The following is a 14,271-nucleotide window of genomic DNA, read 5'->3' as shown; positions in this document are numbered from 1 at the left end:
AGCCTTTGCAAAGGAAACTGCAGTAACAAATCAGATTCTGCAGTACCACATTTTAAGTCCTGAAGCAAAATTCAGCAGTTTTAGAGGGACAGCATAAAAGGGAATGGGGCGGGGGAAGTGGGGTGGGAAGTATTTATAATCCCTTTAATATTTTAAAATTTAATTATATCCAAATTGGGTTAGCGAGACTGACAAGAATACTGCATCTAAAGCATGGAGCCCAGGGGCAGCATTGGAAAATGAGAGGAGAAATTAATAATAAAAAACCCCTATTGCTTCAAGGCAGCAGACTGGAACACTGACATTCCATTACTCCGTCTGTCTGCTGAATTCATTTAGCATCTGTGGCCTAAATAGGCTAGTTTTAAAGAGGCATGCTCCAGTTTTCATGTTGGCAGGGGGCGGGGGTTGTCAGAGGATTTTTCTTCCTTGAAATCTGTCTCGGGAAGGCACATCAGGCTGTGGTTAATAGGGGACAGTCCCTCTGACCTCCCAGCAGTTGTAGTTAAATGATATCTTGGGGTGTTGTGGAAAGCCTTCCAGAGTGGGGGCTGCAGCACTGGGGGCACTGCAGATCCATTCCCCAGGGCAAAGCAGGGATGTTGTGCATGGAATTCAAGCCTGGGGTTTAACTCTGTTCAAGCACAAGCTCACTAAAGTCCAGCCATTTCCAGCAGCTCTGCGTTAAAAGGTGTATCAAGATATTAAAGGGAATCTCAAATTAACGGGGCAGGTGGGCAAATGTTCCCCTTCTCTGACCCCCCCAGCAGTGCCCAGCACCCCCTGCCACAGCCTGTGCCCCCCAGAACTCCCAGTTCTCCCTCGGGATGCTCATTTCAGCTCCCAACTCCATCCACCTTGGGAAGAGCAGAAACTCCATCCACCTTTGGGAAGAGCCTCAGGGGCAGGGTGGCTGCAGTGCCCAGAGAACCCACACTGGACACCAAGGAGAGCCCAGGAGGAGGAGAAGGGAATGATTCTCCAGTTTATTCCCCAAAAACCTACAAGTGTTTCACTTTTGGGTATTTTGTGAAACATCTGGATACCAGGAGGATAAAAGGTACCAGTGTAACCTCCCAGTAAGATCAATTGTTTAAAGCTTTCTGTGTATTTCCAGTCTTTTTGGCTTCCTTCCCAAGCTTATAGAAACAGGTCTGTGACTTTCCTTGGAGTAGAATATAATGTATTCTGTGTAGTTCTATTTTTTCTGTTTCCATTTTATGCAAATAAACTTTTATTCCCTCTCCCCTGATTTATCATCTTCAAGGTCTGTAAATTATGCAGAAAGGAAAACCATGGATTTTATGGAAAGTCATATAGAAGCTGTTAAAATTGGCCTCTTCTCCTCCTCCTCATTGTTCTTTGCTCTCAGTGTGGATTTTATCAAAAGTTTTTATCGAGTTTAATGGAGATTACCCAACAGACAGAGACATGATAAAAAATTTTACGGATGCAGCCGACCATGAAACAGAGCCATGCTTTTTGATTTCAAGCATGTAGGGCCTTATCCAGCGAGATTCTCTGAGCTACCTGCAAAATCCAAGTTTTCTGAAGTGTTGGCTGGTGGGAAGTGAAGGGGAAGGTGAGACCCTCTGCTTTCCTCTGCTTTCTTCACATCAGGAGCTGGGAGTAAGAGCTCATGAACTGCCCAGAATTGCTGCCAAGGAGATGCAGCTGATTTCTAAGAAAATGTAACAATATTCTGAATCTGAACAGAATTTTGCCTATTGTCATCCAGCCATAACCAACACTGACACTGGCAACCTCCACCAAAACAAGTCCTGCCCTAAAACTGTAACCACAGTTTTAATCCTTTCCCTGGCTTTTTTTTTCCCCATCACTGAACACCATCATTGTCTCCTTCTTTGGTCACCTTCTGCTCGATTCCACAGACACTGAAGTCAGAGCTAAATTGTTTTAAAAATGTGTAAATACTGCATTAATGCTGCTTGATATCATTTACAACCTCTATCCTGGCTGTTCCTAAAAACAGGTACTCTGTAAACTTTCTTGCTTTGTCCTGAATTTGTTCTTTATGCTTCCAGGAAAGGCATCTTTTTTGGTTTTTGCATTTCAACAGAATTGACAGTAAATACCTGGATTGCATCTTCCCAAGCACATGTGCTGCAGGGAAGTCAAACCACTGGAGAGCTGCTTTTAAAGAGTTGTGTTATTCCTCCTTCCTCCCATTAGGCACCAGTCCAGCCAAATTTACCTTTGCTTTGACTTAAACATATTTCTTTTCTAGTCTTTTTCTACAGCAACAGTCTGGCCTTAGGCAAATCTCCTGGGAGATTTGGTTAAAATGCACCTGTGCTACACAGGCAAACAGATATTGCAGAGTTGCTGTTGCTCTCTCTTGGCCAACACTGTAATATTTCACTGGGGCTCTTACGGGATTCATCTCCATCACAAAGGAAATGTCCTGTAGTGTTGAAAGAGGACTTAATTTCAGTTATCATTATTTCATAGAATGAGAGCTGTACAGTTATAAATCACCAGAGAATTTTCTGCAGTTTTCATTGAATTCTTTCCTTTAGGCTCACAACTATTTCTTCCAACTCACAGTCCTTTCTGCTAAGCTTCCTTCCCTGTTTAACTGCTCACTTCTGCCTTTCTTTTTTCCTCTGTGGAGATAAATAAGTCCCAATTAGACCACGGGCCAAATTATACCAGTTTCCTCACTATCATCTCTTTCCCTTTGCTTATGTATCTTCATGGCAGTGTCTGCCTTGCTAACAAACAATTCTGTAATCACTTCAAAGCTGGCAGGAATAAACCTATTTTTGATGATCATACCCAGATTCCTGTTAGAGATGTGTTTATTAATGGTAATCATAAATCATTGGTTGGTGTGGTTTCACTGACTTGTATTTAACTTGCCTCTGACAGGTTCCATCTCTTTAAGAACTTTCCTTCAGGGAGTAGCTTAGTTCATTTTTCTGAAGAGAAGCAACACCCTCCCCCAGGTTGTTTCTTGACTGGAGTAATTGCTGTGACTCCTCAGGTCCCAGACAACCAACAGATAATTAGTTCCAATTAAGTTCTCTCACAGGTGCTTACGATATTGCCATTTGGAAGCAGCAGGTTCTCCTGGAAGGTGAGCTGAGTAGTGGGGAAGGGAGCACCAAGGATCAGAGCCAAAGGAGGATCAGTCCTGCTGTGGTGCTGCTTTTGGCTTTAGCAGGGGTATGTACCAAGTATTTTTTTTACTTTTAGACATGGGGTTGTTCATTCTGGGTCTTTGTTGGGCTTCTTTCGCTCTTTAAAAAGGAAAAAAAAAAAAAAAAAAAGTAAGAGGCAGGCAAGAAGTAACTTTAAAATGGGCACTGTGTGAGAGCTGTGCTGAGGAATTCCAGGGAGCACACAGCCTGAGCTTTGCCATGGAGGCAGGAGCAGCCCTGGGGTTTACCTGTGTTCTCCTGCAGAGTTGGTGTGCCTTGGGTCAGTGGAGCTTGAATTTCTCAAGGACTCCTGAGCAACACAGAGTCTGACCTGTTCTTAGTGCTGCAACTGTTCTTTATTGCTTCTTACTGGTGCAATTTTGGGTTTGTCAAAGCTGCTTCTTACCCAGAGAAGGATTATGTCTTTATCTGTCTGTAGCCTGTTGCTTTATGTGGGAGGCAGCAGGCAGTTATAGAACTTTTAATAAAAGACAAAATGCATCTATGAACCTGACTTGATTTAAAAGCATAAAAAAAGCTGCAGATTTTAATTTAGTCCTAGTCTCAGTCATTGTTATTTCTGTTGTCTGCCCTTAGTGGAGGTGTGTGTTGTGTTTAATTGTGTTCTGGCACTTTTCTTGAACCAAAATACAGCTGCAGGGTGCAGTGGTGCAGCTCTGTGCCTGGAAATGGCTCTTGGAGGACATGTTGCTCTGAATTCCAGTTTGTGGCAGTACTTTGAGCCAAAGCAGTGCTTTTTATCATAGACTGAAGAATGTAAGTATATGTGAAACACCAGTGATGTTCATCTCATCCCCAAATAGTGCCAGCATTGCTCACCTGCTCTGGTAGTGCTGCAATTTAGATCTCCCCCGTATGGTTCTGCTCTCCCCTCACCCAGCTGGGGACAATCTCTACTCAATCGGCACTAATTAAGGAATGAGGGAGCTGCTCCACCTGGGCTGTGGAGAAAGGAGGAGATGCCCTTGCAGAGGCTCTTTAGATTGGTCATCTGTGAGCCCCTTTGAGCTCTGGGGCTGCCACAGCACTTGGGGCTCTGCAGGTGTTTTGTGGGCTGTGTTAAATGGACACCTGGAAAGATCAGGAAGCTTTGTAGCTCTGTGTTTCATGGATTCAAGTATTCCTCTGTCTTTTTGTCACCCAAAACCTCCATCAAACTCTCCGTGGTAGCAGTTAAAGGCTCATCATGAATATACATGTCTCAATTTACTGACTTCCTTAAAATTTAAGTGTGCTTGAAACTGTTCCTTCCTTTGGCATGACAAACTTTGCTCAGGCAAGGAGAGGCATACTTTGAATAGTGTGCAACATTTCCTTCTATCTTGTATTTTCTACATGCTACATCCTGGAAAAAAACCAACATTTCAATAACAGAGAATATTTACTAGTTTCCATCTTCTCTCTATAATCTAGAAACTTGATTACTGAGAGTCAGAGTATGTGGGCTTCAGTGGTAGAGGGGGGAAAAGTACATAACAATCTATTATTAGCCCAAAAGAAAACCACTACTTTTCCTTTTTTATTCCTATTTTTTTTTTTAGCCCAGGAATTTCTCTTTCTAGTGATATAACTCAACCACTTCTCATCCTGACCGTGTGTAGCTTTTTGGGCCTTAAACCTTCTCTCAGCCTGCAGGATTCTGAGCTTTATTCACAAAATGGCACTGGCCTGAATACAAAGTGCCACACTTTATGTGGGAGGAAGAAGACAGGAAAAATGTTGTGGCAGGTGGCTTAAAATAAATAAGAGTCAAACAAGCTCTGTTTGAAAGTGCTCAGAGCTCGGGAATGCTCCAAGCAGACCCTGCAAACCTGCTTGGGAGAGCACTCATGGGAAGGTCACTTGCAATTATCGTATGGTTTTGCAATTTTTTGCATGGATGTTATTACAACCAACACTGTGTGCATTTACATCCTAGGAGATACATAAAGTAACCTCTAAATACCACCCCAAGCCCCTAATTATAAACCCAGATATAGGGTATGTACCGTGGACCTGGACATTAAATACAATGCACCTGAGACCAGGACTTGGCTTTAAAGCTGTAGTTTTACTTAAGTTTTTCACTGCCTGGATTATAATTTTAGTAATGTGAATAAGAGACTGTGCAGATGCTAACCAGATGCTAATATCCAACTGTAGTTCCACATGTTTCCATGTAATAACTAAGTGTTACTATGGTGATAACAGATTCACTGGAGGTTTGATTTAATAAAGCAGGATTGCATGTTAGTGTCTGTGCAGTTGCCATAGTTTTAGCCAAACAATCGTGCTGCTTCAGACTGAATTGATGGTGTTGCCACTGAGCTGAGTTTCCCTTGTAAATCTGTTTTTCAGGAATAAATTTGCTATGTAAGCAGGTTATAGTATATTGCTTTAATTGACCCCTCTTCCTCCAATGGCAAAAAAAGGGATGGTTTTGAATATGAGCACAAAAGCCATTTTGCTTAGAGGTGGGGGTTCTTTTTCTTTCCCTCTTTTTTTTTTTCTTTTTTTTAAATGCTGCATTTTAGTTCAGATTTAAAAATCTTGAAGCCAACTGCCCAAGGCTTGCCAAGGGAGCCTGAGAAGTTAGAATAAGCAAAGAATTTAAGTTGGCTTTCACATGAGAACACCCGTGTTTGCAAGTGACAGCAAAGGATGTTCAGTTTTATTGCCACCCATCCCGCAAACCGAGTGATAGGGGCTTGAGTGTTATTATTTTAAGCTCATAAAGTGCAGTCTGATAGGTCCTGATAGCCAAGTTGTGCAGTTCCCAGCTCAGTAGGTCTGTGCTGTTGGTTTAAACACGCACCAGAACCGTGAGCACTTTTGTCCTCTCCCTTTGGTTCTGACTTTCCTGGCTGTGCATCCTGCCTGATCATTCCCAGATCCACAGGGCAGCTCCCTGCACCGTGAGAAGAGAAGGCAATGGAGTTTCCAGTCCCAGGAAAGCTGGGTCCAAATGAGTCCATTTCTTCCCTTAGCCCAGACCAAGGATTATTCCTTCTCCAGCTGGTGGAAAGGCTGTTTCTGCTGCAGGATCTTCTTAACCTTCCATAGGTCCACTTCTTTGCACTCCACAACTCTGTGACAGAAGAGAGGTCAGGCCTCTGCTCTTAGGGAGCAAAGGACAAGTGGAAATGGCCTCAGGCTGTGCTGGGGACGTTTCAGGTTGCACATCAGCAGGAATTCCTTTGTGGAAAGGGTGGTCAGGAATTGGCAGGGGCTGCCCAGGGAGGTTTGGAATCCCCATCCCTGGAGGTGTCCAATGTCTGGATGAGGCACTCAGTGCTCTGGGCTGGGGACAAGGTAGGGATCAGGCACAGCTTGGACTCAGTGGTGTTGGAGGTCTTTTCCAACCTCAGTGAGTCCATCAACGTGCTGCATGACCTGGAGAGCAGCGTGTCGGTCAGAGCTGGGAACTCATCTGCTTTCTACGAGACCACGAGGAGCTCTTGGCTTCTGTTATGTCTTAATAATAGAAATAATAATAACAATAATTAATAACTCTAATGATAGTGATAACCTTCCAGCTGAACATGTGCAATTTGGATTGCCTCAGCATTATTCCCAGGCAGAGCTTCATTGATATTCAGTGCATCGGCGTGTCTGTCACTGCTCCGTGCACTTTGGGTCTGGAATCCTTAGGGAGCCTCGCAGCTGTCAAATTGACTTCCATCATTTCTCTCGGAGCTGAGAGACAAATTATCCAGCCAGCCATCAGCCTAGGCTTTGCAATCGAACTTGCAATCTCTAAGTGATAAAATGCTGCCTCCCAGGTCAGACAAACAGTCCGGCTGGAAGGGGGGTTGAGCTGGCTGGGAGCGTTGATGCTGTTTGTTGGTATCCCTTTTTTTTTTTTCAGAAGCTGCTATTGGGCCGCCTTTTTTTTTTTTTTTTCCTCCTTTTTTTTTTTTTGTCTTTTTGAGAAGTATTCATGGTCTAACGATCCGGCAGGCGCCTGGGTGAGTCACTGACATATGTCGGCTCCGAGTCCCATTGGGACAGACGCTGCTCCTGGGCGCTGCCGACACGGAACTGGGAGGACATTCGTGTTCACGGCTTAGCCCGGCCGTGGGATGGCAAACTTGTCCCCGTCAGAGGGACTGGGGCGGTGATTGAATTTGAAAGGCTTTCCCAGTGTTTCACCCGGTGTAACTGTGAAGAGGTTTGGGGGAAGTTTCTTCTGCATCTTCAGAAGAGCCTTAGTCCCGTCCCCACTTCTGTGCTCAAGTCGTGACTCGAGGGTTTTGCTCAGGGTTTTTTTCCCACCCTGGACACACCGACCCGGCGTTCACAGCGGGCAGGGGGACAGTGCGGGGCCCGGGGGAGGATGAATGAGGCAAAACCCGACGGCTGTGAAAATCCACCGGGGGATTCACCCTGGCAGCTGCGGGCCGGAGGGATGGAGGGCTAGAGAGCTCCAGCCTGAGGGAGGGAGGGAGCGCTCCCGACGGCAGCTCTTCCCGAGCGGCCCCGCGGGATGTGGCAGCTACTGCTCGGTCCTGGGGCGCTCCCGGGCCGTTCCACCTCCTCTCCCATGGCGCTCCCGGGCTGTTCCCGTCCCTCGGGCCGCTCCCAGCCCGTTCTCCCGGCTCTCTCTCCCCTCTGCGGCCGCAGCGCTCCGGGAGCCCCGACGGCGGCGGGGGGACGGGGCGGGCAGCGGCCGCCAGGGGGCGCCAGTGCGCGCGGGCCCTCAGCTCAGCGGGGCAGGGGACAGCGGGGTGGGAATTGCCGGGGGAGCGGGGAGTGATCCCGGCCTTGAGAGGTACGGCATTCCCGGGGAAAGGGCAGTGATCCCGGTCCTGGGAGGTACAGCATTCCCGGGGGAGCGGGCAGTGATCCCGGCCCTGAGAGGTACATTATTCCCGGGGGAACGGGGAGTGATCCCGGCCCTGTGAGGTACAGCATTCCCGGGGGAGCGGGCAGTGATCCCGGCCCTGGGGAGTGTCCCTCACTGGTTTATTAGTGTTACACTTTTACATAACTAAGAAACAAAGTGTCCCTCATGGTGAGAAGTCCATAGCACAACGCTGGCTGCATGCAGCCCCCATGGGTGAGGATTTGCCTTGTGGTGATTCAGCTCCTTTTTGTATTATCGCGTTGCTGTTGTAATCAGCTGTGTTTGGGCGAAGCTGCAAGCAGGATCTGCAGTGTCTTGAGGAAAGTTTGAAATACAGCCTGATCCTTCAAAACAGCTCAAGTTTGGTCAAACCCACAGAGGTACTTTCAAGTCCTTATCGCCTGCTGGTTTTATTGTTTCTTTGCTCTTATTGCAGTCAGGATTATTTGGTTTTGTAATGCCAGATTGGTTTGGGCTGGAAGGGAACTTCAAACTCATCCCATTCCACCCCTGCCATGGGCAGGGACACTTCCCACTATCCCAGGTTGCTCCAAGCCCCATGCAGCCTGGCCTTGGACACTTCCAGGGATTCAGGGGCAGCCACAGCTTCTCTGGGCACCCTGTGCCAGAGCCTCACCACCCTCCCAGCCAAGAATTTCTTCCTAATACCCAACCTCAACCTCTTCCCTGTCAGTGTGAAGCCATTCCCCCTTGTCCTGTCACTCCAGGCTCTTGTAAGTTGTCCCTCTCTATCTTTCTTCCATCCCTGTCAGGTACTGGAATGCCACAGTTAGGTCACCCCAAAGACCCCAGGTTTGGTAATAGAATACTTTGCATTTTAAAATGGCATACACATTCTGGAAGTTGAATAACAATCCCCAGTGTTTCTTTTTCCTCAGAACATTCCAAAGTTACCAATTAGCATCAGTATCAGGTTTTTTTGTGCTGTTTCCTTTCAGGTTTTTCACTTTCCTCTTTCTACCACCTCAGCTCTTAATTATGGCTGTCAAACAGAGCACAAGCCAGACATGGCATTTAGCAACCTAATTCTACCATCCTTCTTTTCCATTTCCTCTCCTGTAGCATTCAAAAATGCCTATACCAGTGGGTACCTCTGACATTTCCAAATTGCAATTTGACGGTGTCAGGAAGGTTCATGAATTATTAAAACGTCTCAGCATCACAGAGGTTGGAAAATTACATGTATTTGACAAAACAAGCGCACGCAGAAAAAGAAAACCCCACCCAGGCATTCCCAAATCAAGAGAGCACCTTTAAAACTTTCCTTTGAATTTGCTTAAAAGGCTCGAATAGTAGGAGAGCTGCATGAGTCATTCTCTCTGTGTCTCTCTCTAGAACAGGAAAGCTCGCAGAGGGTGGAGGCATGTCAGCACAGTGTGGTACACTCTAAAATATCAGCTGAAATGACTAGGCTGGAGAAGTGGGAGGACTGATATTAGTCACAGCCACTGCACAGCTCAGAAGATGAAGGCAGGAGGAATTACCGGACAGGCATCTGCCACTCTGCCCAGCCTTTGAAAATGTCTATCTGGGCTTCAGATCTCTTCAGTCTTCCTGCAGAATGTCCCTTTCCCCCTTTCATTGTGACAGTCACTGTCTTGGCCACACAGAGCAGCTGCAATGTTAGAATGGTTGAGTTCACCACACAAAGAGTACCAGCAACTTCCAGCCAGGATCATTGGATCAAAAGGCTCCATGTCCCACTGGACAAGCACAGGAGCTATTGCCACCATCCAGCTCCATGAGCTTTAGGAGGATGAGGATCTGTGCAGAGGCACCAAGATCACAGGGAGATCTTTGCTGGGCTCTCCTGCCCTCTGCAGCAGTTCTGTGTCTGCACTGGGCAGTGATGCATTCCCAAACTGAGCTCAGGAGCTTTGTTCTCCTCTTTGTGTAATGTTCTTGTCCTGCAAAAAATCCTGAAGCCAAATGAGTAACAGTAATGCAGATCACAAAGCATTGCCTTGTCCTGTGTTGAGTGTGGATACTTCCAAATTTATGACAAGGCTAGCCATATCCCATTTTGTCCAAGCTATTTATTTTTTCTTTTTTTTAAGCCAGACCATGTGCCTGGTGCCAGATATTGGTTGTGCTGAGCAGGTCTGGGGGACAGTCAGGTTTGAGCCAAGTCACAAACAGCCTGAGGAGCAGGACAGAGCTGGGTTTTGTCCAGGTTTTGGTGTAGTGTGTCTTCCTGCTCATCCAGAGATGGGAAGAGGTTTGTACTCAGATGAACTCCTCAATAAATACAAACACCATTTTACTGTCAGACCCTCTGCTCAGCCTGGCAAGGTTTGCAGGATGCAGACCTTTTATGTAGCTGAATTGTTACCAGAAGGTGTTTCATTAAATAGCCCAGATCTTGCCTCTGTTCTATGCTGGTTTATCTCTCTGCAGTGTGTCTGATAATCTTATATATCACATTTAACCAAGCCAAAAATAAAACCTGCAACAGACCTTCCTGATTGTCTGTGACTGTCTGGAGAAGTGATTTCCTCAGCCCTGTGAACTGGTGTGGATTTGTTCTTACCCAGATTTCAGCCTGTTTGCCACGTGCAAATACTTCCTTAGCATTTGCTCCTCCAGAAACATTTTAGTGTCAGCTATCATACCTTTTTCTTTGAGAGAAAAAAAAGTCACGATCATTTACTCTAATTTTCTGACAAATTCTCAAAATAATTATTGGAATTGTACCATTCCTCTGCCCTAATTGGGTGCCTGGAAAGCATCTTAACAGCTGTCAAGAATTCTCAAGTGAGCAAAATACAGTATGAAAGTTATAAGTGAGCTGTACTAGCTGATGTTATTAAATCATTTCATTGGTTAGAACATCCAGAGTATTTCACCCTTCCCTCCAGGCTGGCCACAGATTTTTTTATGGCATATATTCAAATCTGCTTCCCAAACCATTATTTTAAGGATGATAAGAGCGAAAGCAGGCAAAGAAAAAAGACCCTCTTGCCTTTCATGGTGAAACTTGTCCTCCTGAATGCATTTGTTTGCTTTTCTGATTTATTTTCTTTTGATCAGAACCATCTGACCCTCGTGTTTAAAGGAATGTTCTTTGCAGTTTTGAAGTCTGCCTGTTTTAACATCAATCCTGCAACCTGCGGCGAGAGGAGCAGGCAGAGGATCCTCAGCTCATACTCAACAAATCTGTCCCTCTTGGCATGCCAGGCACCTGGAGCACATCAGCAGTGTCCTTGGTCCCTCTGCAGAGGGAAAAATCCAGGCTGCAAAATTACAGATTCCCTCATTTTGTGAGAATGTTTTTATATGTGCAAAACCTTGCACACACTTGGCTTCCTGAGTTTTTCCTCTTGGTGTTTGGAGAGGCAGATTTCTTGCTCAGTTTGAAAGGCATTTTCCTCTTTGCACAAAAAAAAAATGTTCTCAGCCTCTCAATTCCCTGTTCTGGTTCTAAAGGCAAAACCAAAATATTGGATGCTGGTAAAAGTGCACCCAACAGCATGAGCACAATGTGCTAACAAGTCATCCAGGGTCCAACCACTTCCCACCCATTCCCTGCTCAGATCAGTGCCTGAGAAGTGAGGTCATGCAGCTTTGGGAGGAAACAAGGAGAACTGAACTGGGGATTCTGTGATCCGTGGTTTCCATGTTTTATATTCCAAAGATCTCCTGTCAGACAGGGGCAGGGGAGAGTCTGTGTTTGGTTTGTTATGGAATGTCAGCTTAGAGAGACAAGCAGTTCCTTTCCTGGAGGCCTTTCTTGTCCTTTGAGGCTGTTGGATTCTGTTGGCTTTCCAAGTGGGAAGTTTTTATGAAAAACAAGTCCTTAGAGTTGCAGAAAGAGTCAGAAAGCGCAGATTTCCTGGTTTGTGGTAAACAAGCTCCCCTTTTCTGTTGAAGTGAAACCTCTGGATTTTGCCAAAACTCTGTTTTATATAGACCAAAAGAAAGCAAAACACTGTTTCAGCCTTGATCTTGTCCCATGTGTTTTTGGAAATTCAGCCATCATGTAAGTACCTAAACTGGGAGTTGAGCTCATTTGGAAAATTTGTCTTAATTTTTGGTAGCGAACTATGAATACGTACCACTATTTTTATCAAGGGATTGCTAGTCAGAAAGGACAGGACTGTCACAAAAATTACTGCTTCAGGTTTGAAATTCCTTCCTCTTAATTTCTTCAAATGGCCCTTCATCAATTATTCAACTGTATAAACACACCCCTGGTTTAATTTCTGGTTTAAATTGTTCTCATTAAGGAACTACTTTTGACTTACAGGAGTCTGAGATTAGAAAGTGACCCTGGTGATGTTTCTCCTTGTGTTGTTTGTCTCTGAGTGCTTTGTAAGGCTCTCAAATGTAAAACTAAACAAATAATGGGTTAAAAGTAAGTGTGGATGTATTTTATTTGAGCAGGTCAGGCAGTACCAGAGAGGGCTGTGCTGACTACACTGACATTTCTCTGCAGTCAGTGACCAGGTACTTCTCTGGAAACGATTCCCAGCATCTTATTTCATTATCAGACGTAAAATAGGTCACTCTGGGGCTTTGAATTCTGTAGTGAATCTGTTCAGGTGACCTCACAGCAGCATCCTGCAATCTGCCATGGTGGGTTGGAGCAGCAACAATTTCTTCACAGCGTGAACCTGCCACTGCCCTCCCTGCTCCTCCTTTGAAGTAGGTCAAGCCTGTGAACTGCGAAGACTCCGTGGACCCCTCGTTTATTCCACCATTCCTGCCTCCAGGATGCAGAGTAGAGCTCTCCTCCTGCACCCTGTGGGAGCTCTGGAGCTCAGGTGCACAGAGCACAGGGAGTGCTGACTGAGGAAGTTAAGGCCTAGAGAAAGGAAATGATTATTTAGAGATCCTAGAGAGGAAACTGAGCCCAGGGTTCTGTATATTAGCCATGTAGACAATGTAGCATGCCCTGAAATACCCACTGCAGTTCAGCTATGCCTGTCCTGCTCTGCATTCCAGAGATACAATACCTGCTGCTGCTCTCTTTAACCAACTATCCCTGTTTCTGTCTTGGAGCTGGGATGTGGAAAGGCAGCTACCCTGTGCCCAGCAAGGTTTGGTGAGTTGAATTTCAGAGCTGCCCCAAAGGCATTTGCTCCACGGTGCTGCCCTGGGGCTCCATGTGCCACTCAGAGCCAGCAGGGCAGCAAAAGCCCAGCTGCTCCAGGGACCAGCCTGCTTGGGGACAACAGGTGCCACTGGCACCTTCAGCCCAGTGCAGGGAAGGGAGCAGTGCAGGGAATGTGGTGTTGGTGGAGCTGGGATGCAGAAACTCTTGATTTACTCTGTGACTTCAGGTCCCAGCCCATCTCTCCAAACTGCTCAGCAGAGGAGCAGTAAAGTGCTGCCACAACAGCATTATTTGTCCCTGTTGATGTCCTTGTGCAAAACACAAATCTTAAAACAATGAAATGGGCTCAGTGTCCTCTGCAAGCTCTTGCCTCCATGGGGCTGTTTCCTAGCGTGCAGACACCGAGGCAGACGCTGACAGGGCTCTTGCTGGGCACAGTTTGTCTCCTTTATCTCCCATGAGCAAACTCAGCAGTGCTGCTCTTGTTCTTGTCAGACTGATCCTGTCTGTGGTGGGTGATCTCCGAGGTCAAGGGGACTTGCCTGGGCCTAGTGGCCTCCAAAGCTTCTTCCACTCTTTCCTGTTAATGACTCTGGAATCAGGAGCTGCAGCCTGATTTTGTTTACTGATAGAGTTATGCGTGAGCAGGGAATCCCCATATTGGTTCATTGTTTCAATCCGTGGATACTAAAGAACCATCTTCAAAGCACTGGTTAAAAAGGCAGCTTCCTACTGGCTGCAAATCAGGATTGCTGTGGCCAGTTAAAGTCACAAAATGGGATGGGGGAAGAAGAGAGGAGGATTTAAAGGGGTCTTGCAGCTGTTTCACATCCTCTCTCAAATAGAATTTGTCTGATTAGTAGCAAGGATCTTATGCAGGAAAACTTGGAAGAAATCAGGTTGCTCAAGTATTTGGATTTTTTTTTTCAGGAGCTGCCATAAGTTGCATTACTGCAGGTTATTTTATTCCTCTTTTCTCTCTCTCTCTCTCTCTATGGAACTGCAAAAGTGACAGTGCTTTAAATGGAAAGATTTGCAGCGAGCCATCAGTCACCATGCATGGAGGATAGATCTCCTGGTTTAGTCTTGCTTGTGCTTCCATAAATCAGCATAGCTAAAATATTTGTGGTTGTCTGTAGGAGATTTATGCAGGTGGGAGCTTAGAGTCAGTCTGTCATTTTTGT

At 45.9% G+C, this 14,271-nt stretch overlaps 1 long non-coding RNA gene across 1 annotated transcript in view; it reads left to right on the top strand.

Annotated features, from left to right (window-relative positions):
- Positions 1–2,953: 2,953 nt before the first annotated feature.
- LOC146428255 (uncharacterized) overlaps positions 2,954–14,271 on the top strand; it is a 26,900-nt gene continuing 15,582 nt past the window's right edge. The window contains exon 1 of the long non-coding RNA XR_014856156.1: positions 2,954–3,189. This is a non-coding gene — a long non-coding RNA (uncharacterized LOC146428255). The remainder of the gene's footprint in view (positions 3,190–14,271) is intronic.

This window comes from Lichenostomus cassidix, chromosome 21, assembly GCF_008360975.1.
Source record: "Lichenostomus cassidix isolate B80296 chromosome 21, HeHo_3.0, whole genome shotgun sequence".
NCBI lineage: Eukaryota > Metazoa > Chordata > Aves > Passeriformes > Meliphagidae > Lichenostomus > Lichenostomus cassidix.
The sequence above is the reverse complement of the archived record's forward strand: the minus strand, read 5'-3'. Positions and strand labels throughout refer to the sequence as shown.